At 39.5% G+C, this 16,428-nt stretch overlaps 1 long non-coding RNA gene across 1 annotated transcript; it reads right to left on the reverse strand.

Moving 5' to 3' along the window:
• Positions 1-2,682: 2,682 nt before the first annotated feature.
• On the reverse strand, positions 2,683-16,100 carry LOC310632952. Its single transcript, XR_014490949.1, has 3 exons — positions 15,936-16,100; positions 10,949-11,143; positions 2,683-2,853 (listed from the first exon to the last, which is right to left on the reverse strand). It is a non-coding gene; the product is annotated as an uncharacterized lncRNA (long non-coding RNA).
• Between the last annotated feature and the right edge of the window lie 328 nt (positions 16,101-16,428).

The raw sequence follows: 16,428 nt of genomic DNA on the forward strand, positions 1-16,428 counted from the left end.
TGCCAGAGGAAGTTTGATTTCACACTGTGCCTTCCCACCGATGCTACTAATCAACACCTTGTAGCAGGCAAATGGCCAGGTAGGGCTGATTTAGGGAGTCCTGGGCTTTCAGAGAAGTGGCAAGTCAGCTGGAGCAAAATAGTTTAAAACACACACATACACCAGCCACACAACCATGCTTGCTCTTTCGAACAACTTTGTTGGAGTGAAGCAATACTTCCAAAGGCTGGCCTTGCTTGGTAGCTGAAGAGGGTGCCTGGAACTACCAGAAATAGTAATGATTCTCAGCTGACTAGGAAAAGAGGAGTAGGATCTACCAGTTCCTGCCTCTTTAAAAAGCAATTAATCAGAAAACTCCTCTGTAAGAAAGCTGTAGCTCCCTGTGGTTCCATTCCAGCCTTCCTTCTTGAGAAATGAAAGGGAGCTACACCTAAAATCCTACTTGAAAGCACTCCTAGAGCGCTCAGAAAGCATTGCTCAGTCAGAGAGACTCTGGGATCCTGGAGAGAAGCCTGGGGACACATCCAGGCAAACCTCCAGTTAAACTATGTTCTCAGCCCTGGTGCATCTGAACCTTTCACACGATGGAAATAAACATTTCTTCTAACATCTGTAGAAGACAGTGTTAAAGGAACAGCAACCTGGTGAAGCAGTTTTATGTGTGTGAGAGTTTTTGAGTCATTACTGTGTCTGCCGGGACAAATCCATGCAGTTTTCTTGGTGAGATTTTGGGAAATGGTTTGCTGTCAATCTATTTTCCAAAGCACCAAAAGGCAAGAGAAGAAGCAATGAATGGATGGAAACCAGGGCTTTTTTCCTCATAGAACGCTCAGAACGGAGTTCCGGCACCTTTTTTGGATGGAACCTTGTAGGGTAAGCAAGGCGGGTTGTATGACATGTGTGAGTTCTGGCACCTTTTTCTTTTACAAAAAAAGCACTGATGGAAACTAATCAAGGAGAGAAGCAACCTAGAACTAAGGAGATATTTCTTGACAGTCAAAACAATTAACTAGTGGAATGGATTCACTTCAGCAGTTGTGGGTGCTCCATCACTGGAGGCATTCAAAAAGAGACTGGACAACCATTTGTCTGAAATAGGACCTCCTGCTCAAGCATGGGGTTGGACTAGAAGATCTCGGAGGCCCCTTCTGACTCCATTATTCTAGGTTCTTCACCAGCCTGAGAGTGACACTCAGCTGGTTCAAATAGGACCAAAATTCAGTGTTTTAGTTTCTAAACCCAGTACCTTGAACCACTACATTAATATGTCCCTCAATAAAATATTTGACTCTGGCTAAAAAAAAAGTTGCATTATTTAAAACATTTACATAGCTACCCATTTTATATCAAACTGTGGGTGGCTCTCAACCAACAGTTAAAACAACATCGATGCACCATTAATACATGCACATACAGTATCTATTAACTCCACAAAGATTAAAACCTAGCACCCAAGCTGAACTTTCAAATGCATCAGTAATCACCCTCATCACCCTATACCAGGGGGTCTGCAACCTTGGCAACTTTAAGACTGGTGGACTTCAGGAATTCTGGAAGCTGAAGTCCACCAGTCTTAAAGTTGTCAAGGTTGCAGACCCCTGCCCTGTACCGAAGCTTCAGTGAAAGGTCAGGTCTTAAGTGCTTTTTGGAAGGGTAGGAGGGTGGAAGCCTGCTGGAATTCAGGGGGGTGGGTGTTCGTAAGCTAGGAGCTGCCATGGAAAAGGTCATCCTTCCCAGATGCCATAAAATGGCAATGTTGAAGAGAAGGGATTAGAAATGTGCCCACACTGTCTGATCGGGTTGGATGGGTAGATAAAGGCAGTCCTTGGAGAGAGGCAGTCCTGCGAGTAACCTACCTATGTGTCCTGTAGGCCCTATGCCAGGGGTATCAAAAGGCTGGCCTGCGGGCCGGATGCATCATAGCGAAACCGCACCCACCCCATTGCCGGCAATGGCAAAAAAGTTGTGATACGTCATGACACGTCATGTGATGTTGCGAGTTTGACACCGCTGCCCTTGTGCCATGTTTTAGAAAAACAAACTGGGAAGGATACTTAATCCAGTAGGCCTGGAGGACTAAAAGCACTTTCAATTTGAAAAGCACCTGATTTGACCTCTGGTTTCCACAGTAGGCAAACACAATAGTAAAAATAAACATTCCCACAGTAAAAGTACATCATTACACCTTGGGCTTTTGAGACCTTTATACTTTTCATACTTTCACCTGATTACGATAGCCGTAATAAACCGATTATCAGATCATGAAAATGATGGCAGTCATATAACTGGAGGATGGAGTACATCAAAAGCTGAAAGACTTACCGAAAACAACTGGAGTATTTGAGCTTACCACACATAAATCATAACCAGCGGTTAGTGTGTGTCAAAAGGTTGCAACATCAATGGTTAAGATTTCAGAGACTAAAAGGGGAAGACTGAGAGACACATGCTACCACGATGATCCACGATCAGATTTGGGACCCCTGTTGCTTTTCTTATTTTTAGTTATCTTTGTCCTTAAGAGAGGGGGAAGAGAATGGAAAACTGCTGCTTATCTAAAGTTGCAGAACTATTTCTGTTGGGCTGGAGCTTCATAGAACCTCTATCATAGTGCTATAAAGGAGAGAGGTTGCATAGAACTAACGAACATATTAAGAAAAATATTTATTAAACTGGTGCAAAACTCTTCATCATCATACATCCAGCGATGGGATTCAGCCAGTTTGCGCCAGTTTGGCAGAACTGGTAGCTAATTTTTTGTTGCCCAGGCTCAGAACGGACTTCCGGAAGCAGCATCCACACAGAGAACCGGTTGTTCACACATTTGAATCCTACCACTGCATACATGCTATTCTGTAACAGAGACAAGAAGAAGAAAAAAATGGTCATAGCTCAATACAAGAACAATGCTTTGTGGACATTAGATTCAAATTTAACCACAGTATTTCTAGATAGATATGAGAAAAACTCCTTTTTGGGGAAAAAAATAGCCTACTTCAGTGATGGCGAACTTTTTAGAGACCAAGTGCCCAAACTGCAACCCAAAACCCACTTATGTATGGTCGGGTGCCAGGTGGACGTGGCCAATTGGATAGGTGTGGCCAAATGGGTGGGTGTGGCCCACTAGGTGGGTGTGGCTGCAGTGGTAATGGCAGACTGGGTGGGACTAAAAAGTTCAATCAATCAATTCCAACTTTGTGAGATCTTTTTTTTTCCAGTGAGAAGTTGAAATTGATTGATTGATTAACCTTTTTTTTTGCACATGGCAGCGGAGGCCTAAAGCGAAAAGGTTTTATAAAACCCAGCTGAAGCACTAGGACTGGGGCGACGGCTCGTGTGCCCACAGAGAGGGCTCTACGTGCCACCTGTGGTTCGCCACCACGGGCCTAGTCTTCCCCAAATTGGTACATTTCAGGTTCGTTGGAACTACAACTCCCATAATTCTTAAGTTAAAGCAACTTCTTCTGTTACTAAACAGGCATTTTTAATTTAAGTTGTAGCAGGGGCAGTGAATCTAACTGTTTATGTCCGAATGATTAAAGCCATCTTGTGGTGTTGGGCCACAAGATCTGCCCCTTTTATCCATGTACATAGAAAAGGGTTGTGGCTTACTTCGTGACATCACAATGCTGCTTTCTGACATCCCTTGCTAAATGCTAGTTTAATCCTAGAATTAATTAGGCTTCTCAATTTAGGAAAAAAAATATACTCAAGCTTATATGAAGCTGGGTTAGCAATGACTACAAGAAGTCGCCAAATCATATGGATTGAGGGCCCCGTTTTTATTTGCTAAACCTAGGTTGTATTTTTTATAATGTATTTTATTGCTTTTTTACAATAACAGTCTTTAGTGCTTAGTAAACAATGTTGTCTGGGTTCATATATATAACAACAATCAATAATAGTTAATTTCTATGATTCCATAATCAATATACTAGTTAGTGATACATTTCCTTGATCTTATTTTCTTCCAATAGTATTTTCCCTTTGTCAACATTGAGTAAATACAATTCTTAGTACTTTCAATACATACAAAATTGAATAAAAACATTTTTCTAGTCTTTATATAAATAACATTAACATCAGTATATAACATCTTTTCTAATCATCTTATATTTCAGTTGTATTTGCAAATAGTCATTTTATTAAATCACAACAGGTCCTGTTTTCGAAGTTCTTATTTACGCTTAGTTTCCCCTCAATATTCAAAACATTCTTGTCAATTATAATTTTCTCAAAATTAATTACATTTATTTGCTGAACCTAGGTTTAATTCTGACTTTATATGTCATTATCATTTTTGTTTTCACGTTCTGGAAAAAGAATAGCATTAGCAGCTGCTTTCTAGCTGCCAATAAAAGTATCACTGGACAAATACAGGAAAATGTTTTCTAATTGAAATTTATCTTTTATCATCCTTTGGTGCAGACATCAGAACTTAGAAGATGATCCTAACAGGGCAAAATTAGAGGGAGACAGATTGTCCTTCAGCTATTAAGAAAGAGTCTTGCTCAATCAAGTCTCTCCAACCCAGAATTCAGATCTACAGGGACCTGTTTCAAAATGTGGGAAATCAGGACGCTTATTTTGGTGGTTCTACTATTCATTTTGCTGCAAGAGGCCTAAAACATTCTGCATTAAAATCTTAGTACTGAGCAAAACAAAATGTAACACACCATCTTCTTTGGAAAGCCTACTGAGTCAGATCCTGGAGGGCATAGCTGGCCATCACGAACACAAGCCATTGATCATGTTAGCCCACAGGAATGTCTCTCTTTCTCTCATTCATATTCACTATTTTGATTTGATAAAGAGACCTTGTTTTTTTTTTTACCTTAACCTCTTCTTAGCATTTCTTCCATAGTGCCTCCCACTGAGTTGGACAGCTCTAATTGAGCCTGATTCTCCCACGCTGTTTTAGCAAATCATGCTTTTGAAATGGAGATCTTAAAGACCCCTGTCATGGGAGCAGCTGTCAGCCCACACAGCTCACTTTTAACATTTGAAGCTCTTTTTTTGTTCTTGTTTAATTTGAACTGATTTTATTGTGTTAAGAATCTGTTAAGCTGTTTCAATTAACCCCTAACACCCAAACAAATGCAGCATCTTCTGATGGCTTCCTAAGCAACAATTCAGAAAGGGATACAGTAATTTAGTTTGATGCAACTTAAATTATGAAGCTGGGGCTCAAAATACACTTTTTAGTAGGGATACCCAGATAATTTATGTTAGAATTATATGTATATTATCATTCTTTCATGCCTGTGATTGATTCCTGCTGCCAAATTGCTTCTTTTAGCAGATGCTTATGCTAATTAATAGCTGGGGCCAATCTTAAAAATGTAAGAATAGTCCTGCTGGATTTGATTGAAGGGTTAAATCAGGAGTATGCAACTGTCTTCTGGCTGTATACTGGATTTGGCCAATGGGTCCAGGAGAAAGATGGGACGTAAAAATTAAAATGTAATTTAAATAAACATGTAAATATCATTAAAATGCATTTATTAAATCCCAGTAAGAAGTTTTTCCCCAGCTTAGCTATTTGTCACATTAAAAATTAGACTTGGGAGGGAGTCTGGCTTTATTAAGATTATCAGGGTCCGAATGTATGCAGCTTTGCCACTTTTATAATCCTCATCCTTTTTCGACAGTCATAAACCAGTTGCTTTTAGGAATTCAACAAGCAAGGCATGTGTGGAATAGCTCCTTTTTGCCTACGTCCACCCAAAATTGGTAACTTTGTCAGTAGATACAGCACATGGTAGTCACGATTAGTAGCCACTGATAACCTTATCTTCCATGAATTTTTGCTATATTTCTTTTCTTGGGCCAGATTTTTTTTTAATTGAAAACGTTTATACAAGTTACAATATTATCCCATCTCCACCCCACCCCTAACCCCCCTCCCCCTCCCCCACTTCCCAAAGCTGATTACAGGGTTACAAATTATATAATAATCATAATCTAACTAACATTAACCAACTATATAAATAACCAAATACATAATACACTTTAACCCGCCTATAACATTACAAACAATCTAAAAGTATCCAACTTATACTAATACAATAATAATACCGTATAATATATATATTATTATAACTAATAATAAAAAAGAAAAAAGAAAAATTTAAATTATAACAATCTAAAATTTACTCATAAGCTAAATGGAACTTTTTAGTCCCATATTTTTTCTGAATATAATCTATCCATCTTCTCCAAACCGAAATGTATCTTTCTTGTGAATGAGCCTTCAAATAAGCAGAAATCTTAGCCATTTCTGCTAAATTTGACACTTTAAGCGTCCATTCCTCTATAGTAGGTAGGCAGTCCTTCTTCCAACATTGCCCTACCAATAACCTTGCAGCTGTTATCAAATTCAACATCAAGTTAATTTCTTTAGTATCACAATCTGTAATAACACCCAATAAAAATAATTGTAGGGTAAACTTTTAAAAATCTTTTGGATGTTCCACCAAATTTTAATCCAAAAAGCTTTTATATTTCTACAAGTCCACCAAATATGACCTTGGGCCAGATTTGAGTAGAAGTGAGAAGGATAAATCCCAAAGAGAGATGTTACCAGTTCAATATTTATTACTACTAAAGCTCCATTCCTGATATCACAATGAATGAATGAATGAATGAATATATTTCAGCACTTGGCAGGAACAGAGACAAACAACTGGAAAAGGATGTGGTAGACAACCCTGAAGCTTCACAACATTTTGGCATCAACTGCAGAGGTTTGAATCTATGATCTTCATTAACTTTATACAACACTTATCCAAAGAAAAGTACAGAGGCTTAATCATTCTAGGTGAAAGGGGATGGTTAGAATCATAGAGAAGGAGCTTTAATTTTTTGGTAGATAAGGTATCCTAGAGGCATAATGTCTTGTCATCTCACACAAGCAAGGAATAGTAACAATTCTGATCAGTCATCTCAGAAAACTTCTAGCATCAGAGGAGATTGTACTTTGCTAGACAGACCAAGAGTCTTTTTAAGAGGCAGTGCAAGTTGTTCTTAATGTGAGATGAGTAGTATCACATGTAACTTTAAAAAAAAATCAAATAGGTAATGTCATGTGACCTTCCCTTATTAAGCAAATTGGAGATGATTGGAAGTGCAACTCCTGAAAGTCCTACTGTGTCTAAATTGACTAAAACGTCTCTAAACTTCAGTTTTGACAGTTCTGGAAGTCCCCAGATGAATAAAAAAGCTGGTTAATGAAACCAAGCCTCCAAACATCTGGGGATCTAATGCACGGGTTGCTTTCAACTTCAGTTCAGACTGTTGCTCCTTTTCAATCACAGGTTGCAGATGCTCAGAGTTTGATTCCTGCATTTTAAATGTATTTATTCAGTGTCATCATCAACATCAAATGTGTACAGGTAGTCCTCAACTTACAGCAGTTTGTTTAGTGACTTTTTGAAATTACAAAAGCACTGAAGAAAGTGAGTTATGACCGTTTTTCACACTTACAGTATCCCCATGGTCATGTAATCAAAATTCAAATGCTTGGCAACTCTCTCATATTTATGACGGTTGCAGTATCCTGGTGTCATGTGATCCCTTTTTGCAAACTTCTGACAAGCAAAATCAATGGGGAAGCCAGATTCACTTAACAACCGTGTTTCTAAATTAATAACTGCAGTGATTCACTTAACAACTGTGGCAAAAAAGGTCATAACATGTGGCAAAATTCACTTAACAAATGTCTTGCTTAGCAACAGAAATTTTGGGCTCAGTTGCAGTCGTAAGTCGAGGACCACCTGTATTTTCAGAAAGAAGCATTTTAAATTTTGGAATTATGTATTTAAATATGAATTTGTGTGGGTGGAGGATCGTTCTCCAAGCTTGTGGATTGGTTTCCGAACGTTTCTGAAAGTTTCGTTACCAGGCTAGGTAACATCATCAGCGGAGTTTAGGAAATTTACGTGTCATTACTTTTAAAGTCACAGGCTAAGGCAGAAACAGAACTCATAGGTACCAAACTTGTGCTAAGAAAAAGCTCTTATATTTTCTTAGATCCCTGCAGTGATAAGGGCAGGGCAAAGAATTACATCGGCATTTGAAAAATGAATTCGGTTTCTTCATCAATCTTTGTTTCTAGTTTGAAATTATACAAATTAGAATAAAGTCTAATTCACTTAAGGAACTGCTTATGTCTCAATTTTTCTTTGGAAAAAGAAGTGCTACAATTGCAGTCTGTTAATTGGGTATGTGTTTTCAGTATTAATTTTAATTTTATGTAACTTTGCCTGATGTAGAGCTTATGGGTCAGCACAAACAACTGAATTACCAGATCTTAGCTACCAAGCTCTGGATCATCATTGGAAGGCAGCAAGGCTTTTTCAGTTCAGATCTGGAAGTCCTAACAAATAAACTGGTTTGGGCTTTAAATCAGTATACACGTGGGTCTTTCCCCCACACCTCCATAGACAAAAGTCTTCAACTTACAATCACAACTGGGACAAGAATTTCCATTGCTAAGCAAGGTGGCTGTTAAGAGACAATCACCTAATTTTATAACCTTTTTTTAACCACAGTTGTTAAGCAAATCACTGCAGTTGTTAAATGAATCATGCAGTTGTTAAGCAAATCTTGCTTTCCCCATTGACTTGGCTTCTTGGAAGCTGGGTGGAAGATCTCAAATGGCCATCTAGTGACCCCTGGAGGCTGCAACCGTCATAAATACATGCCAGTTGCCAAGGGCCCAAATTTTGATCACATGATCCTGGGCAAGTTGTGATGGTCACAAGTGCGAGGACTGGCTGTGAGTCACTTCTTTAAGTGCAGCTGTAACTTTGAACGGTTGCTAAATGAATAGTTGTAAATGGAGGATTTCCTTTTGTAAATCTGTTGGGTAGATTTGCCTGGATGTTCCCCAGATATACAGATAGTCCTTGACTTACAGCAGTTCATTTAGTGACCGTTTGGCACTGAAAAAAGTGACTTACGACCATTTTTCACACTTAGAACTCTTGTAGCGTCCCCATGGTCATGTGATCAGAATGTGGACACTTGCCAACTGACTTGTATTTATGACGGTCGCGGTGTCCCGGGGACATGCAATTATATTTTGCGACCTCCTGACAAGCAACGTCAATGTGGAAGCCAGATTCCCTTTACAACTGTGTCACTAACTTAACAATTGCAGTGATCCACCTAACAACTGTGGCAAGAAAGGTCATAAAATGGGGTAAAGACTCACTTAACAAATGTCATGCTTAGCAACAGAAACGTTAGGCTCAACTGTGGTTGTAAGTCAAGGACTGACTGTATTTAGCCTCTACTTCCCAGAATCCCCAGGGCTGCCCTGAACGGTAATGGCAGGCCAAGGACCTTAATCTTCCTGGCTGGGTAGGAATTTGAAACCAAACACCCCTTATGCAGTGGTGGGATTCAGCCAGTTCACACAGGTTCGGGAGAACAGGTAGTTAAATTTACCTGAATTTGGAGAACCAGCTGGCTTCTGGAAGTCCAGTCTAGGCCTCAGAGGCCTCCAGGCCTAGAACAGCCCACTGGAAGTGCATGGATACCACTTCTGGAAGTCCGTTCTAGGCATCGGAGGCCTGGAGGTGACCTCCCAGGCCTAGAACGGCCCACTGGAAGTGCATGGATATCACTTCTGGAAGTCTGCTCTAGGCATCGGAGGCCCAGGGCTGCACCACATAATAGAACCGGTTGTTCAGGTATTTGAATCCCACCACTGCCCTTATGCATTACAGTAAACCATACTTGGGTTTTTTTGTTTTTTGTTTTGTCTTCTAATGCACAGATCCCACACAAAGACTTCTTTCTTTCTTTCTTTCTTTCTTTCTTTCTTTCTTTCTTTCTTTCTTTCTTTCTTTCTTTCTTTCTTCTTCCTTCCTTCCTTCCTTCCTTCCTTCCTTCCTTCCTTCCTTCCTTCCTTCCTTCTTTCTTTCTTTCTTTCTTTCTTTCTTTCTTTCTTTCTTTCTTTCTTTCTTTCTTTCTTTCTTTCTTTCTTTCTTTCTTTCTTTCTTTCTTTCTTCAAAGCTGTAAGGAACTCGAGATAAGCCCATATGCTGGGAACAATATGTTTCAATATATACAAGACTGTCACTGAAAATGGCAGCCCTGTTTAAAGTTCTTTCTCTTTTCATGTCTAATCAGCATTAATCTTTGCTTTCTGTGTGTTCTGTAATTCTTTAGCTCTGACAACTGCATCCCATGATGAGGAACAGGGGAGAGAAAAAAAACACCCAACACTTGCAGATTCAAATGTAAAAAATCCTCTCTTCTGTAGAATTTGACAAGGAACTGTTATTTTCAGCATCCCGTTCTGTCTTTATGGCAATGTGCAATTCCAACTTAACATGTGCGCACCCATGTGCGTTTGTGTGCGTGCTTCAGCAAGCAATTTTTCAAAGTTGGACTGGGCACAAGGACCCCAGATTGCAGCTCTGGTCTAAGCATTAAGGAAGGTTCTATATTTTCCTAGATGAGTTTATATCTGACTGCCGCGCAGCTGTTAACTGCGCGCTGAGCATCATGTGCCAGATCTTATAAAAAGCTTCCCAGTAGCCAGCAGAGATATTTAATTCATTATTTTAAACATTAATTTATTGCATTAAATAAATCAGAACACGTCCTTTTCATGAGCAATACCTTCATCATACCTACAAAGCATTTTAAAGCACAACGCATTTGTGAGCACTTATACCCGGATAGTAAAATAATATCTCTCTATGAGTATAAATACATTGATTATTTGATTCTGATAGAGTTAAAAACATATGAAGAAAAATTGCATGATTTGGGAATGGCCAGTCTAGAGAAAAGAAGGACTAGGGGTGACATGATAGCAGTATTTCAGTATTTGAGGGGCTGTCACAAAGAAGAAGGGGTCAACCTATTTGCCAAAGCACCAGAAGTCAAGACAAGAAACTTTGGATGGAAACTAATCAAGGAGAGAACCAACCTGCAATTACTGTAAGAAGAAATTTCCTAACAGTGAGAACAATCAACCAGTGGAACAGCTTGCCTTCAGAGGTTGTGGGTGCTTCATCACTGGAGGCCTTTAAGAAGAGACTGGACAGCCACTTGTCTGAAGTGGAGTCTTCTGCTTGACTAGAAGACTCCAAGATCCCTTCCAGTTCTATTCGGATTCTTGATTCTAGATAATCAAGACATAGCAGAAAATGTCAGCACTATACTGTTTATAGTTTGGTGCAACAGAGTTCTTCTAACACACCATTTCAATCCAGTCTCATAAACTTGAAGGGAAATAATTCATCAGATATACATATTTAACTGTCCCCAGGAGGTAAGACAGGCCCCCACTTTCCTGGCTTTCCAAAATGGAGTTAAAACATGGCCTCTTGTGAGGAACCCAGAGGAGCACACAGCTGTAGAGCTGGATAGTGCCCAGAAAACCCTCCTTTGCCTTTTAATTAATTTTAGCAGTGTTTTATCTTTTATATACTGTTTATATTTTAACATCAGAGTCCCTTTCTGAGGGAGATGTGAGATTCAGAAATGTGAAACATAAATGACAAGAAATAAACTGGATATAGTAGCCAGGCACAGAATAGTGGACTGGAGTGTTACAACAGCTGTCAATCACCATTGAAAGAAGCTTTATCAGCTCTAGGTTAAATGTTTGCTACTTCTTTTCTGGTCAACTGTACAGTGATTCTTTAGGAAATGAATATAAGCCTAGTTCTCTTTGTTATAGGGCAGGGATCACCAAACTTGGCAACTTTAAGACTTGTGGACTTCAACTCCCAGAATTCCCCAGCCAGCATATACTGAAGAATTTGCACATATGGAGAAAAGGTTACCCATAATCTCTGGGTTACAAAATATATTGGCATTTATATCATTAATGAATATTAATTGCTTCTTACAATGCGCATATTGGGGAAGAGGGATGTATGATGTGCTCCTTTGAATGGAACAGCAATGTAAATACTTTGATGTACTTTTATTTTGATGAATTGAAAAATTATGCAACTTATAAAACTTGGTTCTTATTCAATTAGAACTTTAAAACTTAGTCAGAAGATAATAGCCTATGAATATTTTCCAAAATCTGTACCCTTTACAATTTTTTAAAAAATAATAATAATCTAGTAACTATTTCACTATCATGAAATGAAAATTATTTAAAGTAAGTTATTTCTTCTGCCTCTCCCATTAAAATGTGCATCTTGTAACTATTATTATTTTATACATACATGTCACCCTTTTATCCATATGGAGGAATGGATAAAGATACGGATTGAACAGGGCTTCAGACTTGCCTGAAATTTCAATTTCCTAATCCAGAAGGAATTTAGAGGTCAATATAGGATGGGATAACCTTGAACAATTTAATAGGGGTGATGGATGATTCTTGGCCTTAGAGTGGCACTTGGGGATCCATGTTCCTGCAAGAACAGGACAAAGAACTGGGAAGGAAGGATGAAAACAAAATGTGGAGTGCACTGATGATGTTACCTAGTTTGGTAATGCAATGTCTGCAAGAAAACCACCAAGCTCTGAGAGCACCAAAGATCCCATAGTTCAACTCCAAGCTACAAATACTCTCTTCTATTGAAAACAAAACTTGGTTTAAGTTCAAAGAACAATTTACACTGAATTAAACTAATTCTCTACCGCTTTTATGTATTTAACAATTTTCCTGTTCTGGAACATTGAACATTACACACAAGTCAATGGTTTCATCTAAAACAGGGGTGTCAAACTGTCGGCCCTTGGGCCGGATGTGTCATGCCAAAACTATGCACACCCCATTGCTGGCAATGGAAAAAAAAGTCATGATATGTCACGACACGTCACGTGACGTTGCAAGTTTGACACCCCTGATCTAAAGGTTGTAGGCACCTGAAGTCTTCTGGCTGTTCACTTTGATACTGATGTTCTGCAGTTCTCTTGAGATCAGGTGGAAATATTGAGAACATATTGAGCAGTAGGATTAGGGTTAGCATTAATATAAGGATTGTAGGAAGCCCCCTGCAATTTGGTTCTGTCATTCCTCCACTTTGTCCAGTACTATCTAATCTAACCGATAAGGGCTTCTACAAGTCCTTTGCTAGAGTTTCTGCTTCCTTGAACTGGAGATGCTGAATATTTAATGTAGGTATTAGGATCTTCTCGGTGTTTGTCCATATCTGCTTGTGTGTGGGGTGTCTTTCTACTAATAAAATAGTGGACAGATTGATATCACCGACCACAAATGTCGTTTGTGGCTTCATTGCATTGGCACAGAAGGAATCCTTATGTTGGTTTGTGTGTTTATCTTCTACCCTTCATTCATCTTTGTGACAGAGGCGATTGACTAAGAGAAGTCATGTTTGTGCCTCCCTAGATAAGGAGAAAGAAAGGAGAGATACACACTGTATAGGCAACATTACACTTTAGGCCAGGATAAGATTCAGGAAGGAAGGAAGGGGTGGGGTGGAGAGGAAGGATTTAACTTAATCATGTTTACTCATGGTAAATACATTTTGAAAATTTCAGTAAAAAGAAATAATTGGCATTTGATGAGTTGTTTATTTATGGACTCTATATGCCACTTAGTGTTTCCACCACATACTGTAAGTGGTATTCAGAATAGTTCTATAGACACGAAATTTAAATTACAAAATGCCTATAACACAATTATAACTGAAGATGATGGACATCCAATTAAGAATTATTAAGCCAGAAGTAACGGAACTTTCTTTTTTTGACAGCCCACAAAGAACTCTACAGTATGACAGGTAAGCTACATATACTGTAGAATACACCCTATTTCATCCATTCTGGTTTACTGTATCCTCATTCATCTCATCATACTTCTGTCTGTCTGTCTGTCTCTGTCTTTCTGTTTGTCTATCTATCTATATCAATCATCTATTATTTCTAACATTCTCTCTCTCTCTCTCTTAATTTTTAAATAAATGGACTTCAGTAGTTGTAACTGCTCATCCAGCGTGGCTGTTGTTGAGAATTCTTTGAGTTGAACAGCTACCTTTCTGCACAATGCTGAGGAGAACTATATTATATGCTGGCACATTCCTGTCACCTTTGTTCAGCTTGGCACTCATTTTCTGCCTGTTCAGTCAAATGTTGCAAGGCAGGGCCCAGGTATGCAATTTCCCAGGAACAATGATTAGGTGAAGCAAGCACCATGCCTAAATCAGTTAGAAACAGCCACAGAGTTAGGGTATATCAGGTCTCCCTTGGTTCAGCCAAGGATTACTACTGGTGAGGCAATGGCAGTCTCTGCTCTTCTACTCCCCCAACAGCTACTCACGAATGGGCTCTTCTCATGGTGTATAAAGGATCAGGCCTGCTGCATTGACACATTCCCATTTTAATAGAAGAATCATTTGGAACTTGATGGCTGGGGTGCAAATCTGTTGATGAACTACAACTCTCCACATAAAGGAGGGTTGAAATGATGGGTCCTTGGTGGTCTCTGAGCTTTGTTGTTTTCTTCAAGATATTTCATTACCCAAATTAGGTAACACCATCAGTGCTCTAGTCCTCTCCACCTAACAAATAGCTGGGGTTCCTGGGTGTTGTAGTTCAGCAGTAACACCATGGATAAGTAATACAAAATATATGAGATCTATTTAAGTCAGAAGGGGCACAGATTTCAGAAGGAGTTCCACCTACATTAAGTCCAGAGGATGCAACTGAGGAGCTGTGATAAGAAGTCCCAATCTGTGATTAAGGGACATATTTGGGATGTATTCTGGCTTTTCTCTCAAAGGGTAGATTTGGGATGCTTCTTGGCTCTTCGCTTAATGTTCCTTTAAAGTGATGAATGGGACATGGTTGATATGGGGAGGGTTTCCTTCATCACTTATGTAACCTCGGGAACAATTGTGGGGACATTTGGAGATTTCTATTTGCAGGACCGTCTGCTGCCGGGAACGACTTCCCATTGCCCAGTGCGCTCACACAGGGAGGGCCTCCTCAGGGTGCCGTCGGCTAGACAATGTCAGCTGGTGACCCCCAGGGGGAGGGCCTTCTCTGTGGGAGCGCCAGCCCTGTGGAACCAACTCCCCCTTGAGCTCCGGATGGCCCCGGATCTCCGGTCCTTTTGCCACAGCCTTAAAACATTCCTTTTCCATCAGGCTGACCTGGACTGACAACAGGGATTTTAAAAATGTTTTTAATTTTATTATTGGGGCTGCTAGTTTAATTCTTTTTTAACTTTTGTATTATTGTATTTTTTATTGTTGTTAGCCGCCCTGAGTCCTTCGGGAGATAGGGCGGCATATAAGTCCCATAAATATAAGTAAGTAAGTAAGTAAGTAAGTAAGTAAGTAAGTAAGTAAGTAAGTAAGTAAGTTCTTGCTTGCAGAACAAAAATCAGTTTGCTGCTGGTAAGATTTTCATTGCCTGATCGGAAAGCAACAAAAGGATACCAACAAATATGATGAAAACTTAAACATAGCCACTTACAGTGTTTAGGTATCTGAGAAAGGGAGCTATAAACAATACACCTCATTGGGAATTATTTAAAAGTTAATGGGATATATCAAATTATTGAAAGGATGCACTGTTGCAGTAGCATTTCGGGAACTTCAGTAATTTACAGGAAAAAAAAGACTATATTGCAACTTAGGTGTTTTCCAGAGGAATGTTGATGCCGGGAAGATCAAAGGGGCTTATGAAGAGTGGAGGAGTGCATAGAAGGAAATTGAAAAATTCATAGGCAGCTGACCTTGTAAATGGCTTTTATTAGCTAGTCTTAAAAAATAGCTCTTATGCTAGAGTTAAGGAGATCACCTAAGATATTGCACCTGAACAAACATAGCTATTCCCCAAGTAAGTCTGTACCAGTAAAGATACCCAGCACAAGGTCCACCTTGCTAAACCATAAGCATGATGGGTGTGGTAAACAGGTGCATGAATCACCTATTAGCTTTCTCTGTCATAAAAGGTAACTTTAATTACTTTTATGGTACCTTTATGCCTTTATTGTTGTCACGGGGAAGGGCATTCATAACAGTTTGCTTGAGCCTTCGTTTGCTTTCTCATAGTCTGGTTGGGCTGCCGAGCCAGATCAGGCAATTTTTAACCTAACATTATTGGTGAAGGGCTGATACAGCTGGGCTGGAGAGGGAGAGAACCATAAATGTCATCCTTTGGAGCTCCTCAAATCCTTGCCAAAGGCTGACTGAGGGAAGGGAGTTATAAAGCACATCTGTTTGATTTGACTTCAGGAGGTGCAAGTAGTGACCTGCTGCTGCTGAGGCAACAGAACTAGAGGGAGATCTCAGCCAATTCTTCAATCTTTTCATTAGCAAAGACATCAGGGTCAGGAGGTGAAGAAATTCTACATTAGTTTCTCAGGGATTGGATCAACCATTTCAAAATGCAGGACATAGCTTCTTTCTTTTCCATAAGAATTGGCTTCTTTCTTTATTGTGCTGACCCACAGTGTATTGCCCCCCCCCC

Source organism: Vipera ursinii, assembly GCF_947247035.1.
Source record: "Vipera ursinii genome assembly, chromosome: 1".
NCBI lineage: Eukaryota > Metazoa > Chordata > Lepidosauria > Squamata > Viperidae > Vipera > Vipera ursinii.